We start from the raw sequence: 3649 nt of genomic DNA, 5'->3' as shown, positions 1-3649 counted from the left end.
TCAATCTTTTCCACTTACTGCAGCCAATTGCAACTTCGCCAGTACTTGAACGCTTCAAGCTGTATTCATCAAGCATCTCTAAAATCATTACCCAGTGGTGGCTGGTTTAGTCAGCTTCCCTCTACCAAGATATCAGAGGTCCATAGTCTTCGTTATCCAGACATGACTCGGATTCTTGGCCGGTATGTGGGCTTTGCAGTCTGTTTATCCTGTTTACATCAAAACAAGGAATCAATCAATGGTAGTTTAGAGTATTTTTCTGTCACTTGTGTAGACTGTTCATCCATAGGTAGACATTAGTTTGGAAACACTGAGTTGTACGTGTTTTATGGTAATTACACATTGTCAGTTTGGGCATACCAAAAAAACAGTTGCAGCTGTCATTCTTTGGATACTGCATAATATGGCATGTCACCGTGATATCATTTTCAGAAAAGGATTTGCAAAATCCCTGTGTAAGCACTGTCAGATGGATGAGATTGCAGTTAATGTTGAAAGGGGTAACAGTGCAGTTGATTGGTTAGTCATGATTTTCATTGTGTGTATGACAAGATGAGCCTTTGGAGTGGCAGAATACTTGTATGGTGCCATTATATAAAGGAAAGGGGAACTAAATTATTCAAATTGACACAAATATATAAGCCTTTAAGCACTGCAGTTCACCAGTCATAGAGACTATTTTACTGTGACCACCCTCCTGAGGAAGTTTCCAAAGGGAATAGGCATTAGAGATATAGATGGATGGACAAATCTGAGGATAGGGGAGAAAGAATACTTCCCACGTATTCCTTGCGTGTTGTAAAAGGTGACTATAAGGGGAGGGAGCTGGGGGCTGGAAATTCTCCCCTCTTGATTTTAATTATCCAAAAGAAGGAACAGAGAAGGGGGCCAAGTGAGGATATTCCCTCTAAGGCTCAGTCTTCTGTTCTTAACGCTACCTCGCTAACGTGGGAAATGGCAAATATGTATGAGAAAAAAAATTCGAGTAAACCTGGAAAGTTGTATGGGAGATTAGTCACTTAAGATAGTATCCCTCACAGAGCATTAGTTGGGGAGGGACAGTCTGACTTCATGAAGTGGTAATGTGTGGACCAGGTGTTTGATTTGGAGAATTTTTGTTAAAGATACTTCGGGATTTGTATGTGGCATTAATGTATACAGAGAAAGCATATGTTAGGATTAACAGAAATGCCTTTAAGAGATGGCTTCTAGAAATAGTGATATCAACATAGGTGTTTAATGTTTATGGTTTGGGTTGGTCATTAAAGATTATATATTCATTTATTTTGCTTTGTCGCTGTCTCCCGCGTTAGCGAGGTAGCACAAGGAAACAGACGAAAGAATGGCCCAACCCACCCACATACACATGTATATACATACACGTCCACACACGCAAATATACATACCTATACATCTCAACGTATACATATATATATACACACACATGTACATAATTCATACTGTCTGCCTTTATTCATTCCCATCGCCACCTCGCCACACATGAAATAACAACCCCCTCCCCCCTCATGTGTGCAAGGTAGTGCTAGGAAAAGACAACAAAGGCCCCATTCGTTCACACTCACAGTCTATCTGTCATGTAATAATGCACCGAAACCACAGCTCCCTTTCCACATCCAGACCCCACAGAACTTTCCATGGTTTACCCCAGACGCTTCACATGCCCTAGTTCAATCCATTGACAGCACGTGGACCCCGGTATACCACATCGTTCCAATTCACTCTATTCCTTGCATGCCTTTCACCCTCCTGCATGTTCAGGCCCTGATCACTCAAAATCTTTTTCACTCCATCTTTCCACCTCCTATTTGGTCTCCCACTTCTCCTCGTTCCCTCCACCTCTGACACATATATCCTCTTGGTCAATCTTTCCTCACTCATTCTCTCCATGTGACCAAACCATTTCAAAACACCCTCTTCTGCTCTCTCAACCACACTCTTTTTATTACCACACATCTCTCTTACCCTATTATTACTTACTTGATCAAACCACCTCACACCACATATTGTCCTCAAACATCTCATTTCCAGCACATCCACCCTCCTGCGCACAACTCTATCCATAGCCCACGCCTCACAACCATACAACATTGTTGGAACCACTATTCCTTCAAACATACCCATTTTTGCATTCCGTGATAATGTTCTCAACTTCCACACATTCTTCAAGGCTCCCAGAATTTTCGCCCCCTCCCCCACCCTATGATTCACTTCCGCTTCCATGGTTCCATCCGCTGCCAAATCCACCCCCAGATATCTAGAACACTTCACTTCCTCCAGTTTTTCTCCATTCAAACTTACCTCCCAATTGACTTGACCATGAAACCTACTGTACCTAATAACCTTGCTCTTATTCACATTTACTCTCAACTTTCTTCTTTCACACACTTTACCAAACTCAGTCACCAGCTTCTGCAGTTTCTCACATGAATCAGCCACCAGCGAACAACAACTGACTCACTTCCCAAGCTCTCTCATCCACAACAGACTGCATACTTGCCCCTCTTTCCAAAACTCTTGCATTCACCTCCCTAACAACCTCATCCATAAACAAATTAAACAACCATGGAGACATCACACACCCCTGCCGCAAACCTACATTCACTGAGAACCAATCACTTTCCTCTCTTCCTACACGTATACATGCCTTACATCCTCGATAAAAACTTTTCACTGCTTCTAACAACTTGCTTCCCACACCATATATTCTTAATACCTTCTACAGAGCATCTCTATCAACTCTATCATATGCCTTCTCCAGATCCATAAATGCTACATACAAATCCATTTGCTTTTCTAAGTATTTCTCACATACATTCCTCAAAGCAAACACCTGATCCACACATCCTCTACCACTTCTGAAACCACACTGCTCTTCCCCAATCTGATGCTCTGTACATGCCTTCACCCTCTCAATCAATACCCTCCCATATAATTTACCAGGAATACTCACAAACTTATACCTCTGTAATTTGAGCACTCTCCTTTGTCCCCATTGCCTTTGTACAGTGGCAATATGCAAGCATTCTGCCAATCCTCAGGCACCTCACCATGAATCATACATACATTAAATAACCTTACCAACCAGTCAACAACACAGTCACCACCTTTTTTTTTTATAAATTCCACTGCAATACCATCCAAACCCGTTGCCTTGCCGGCTTTCATCTTCCGCAAAGCTTTTACTACCTCTTCTCTGTTTACCAAATCATTTTCCCTAACCCTCTCACTTTGCACACCACCTCGACCAAAACACCCTATATCTGCCACTCTATCATCAAACACATTCAACAAAACTTCAAAATACTTACTCCACCTCCTTCTCACATCACCACTACTTGTTATCACCTCCCCATTAGCCCCCCTTCACTGAAGTTCCCATTTGTTCCCTTGTCTTACGCACTTTATTTACCTCCTCCAAAACATCTTTTTATTCTCCCTAAAACTTAATGATACTCTCTCACCCCAACTCTCACTTGCCCTCTTTTTCACCTCTTGCACCTTTCTCTTGACCTCCTGCCTCTTTCTTTTATACATCTCCCACTCATTTGCATTATTTCCCTGCAAAAATCGTCCAAATGCCTCTCTCTTCTCTTTCACTAATAATCTTACTTCTTCATCCCACCACTCG

Source organism: Panulirus ornatus, chromosome 57 (genome assembly GCF_036320965.1).
Source record: "Panulirus ornatus isolate Po-2019 chromosome 57, ASM3632096v1, whole genome shotgun sequence".
Taxonomy (NCBI): Eukaryota; Metazoa; Arthropoda; class Malacostraca; order Decapoda; family Palinuridae; genus Panulirus; species Panulirus ornatus.
The sequence above is the reverse complement of the archived record's forward strand: the minus strand, read 5'-3'. Positions refer to the sequence as shown.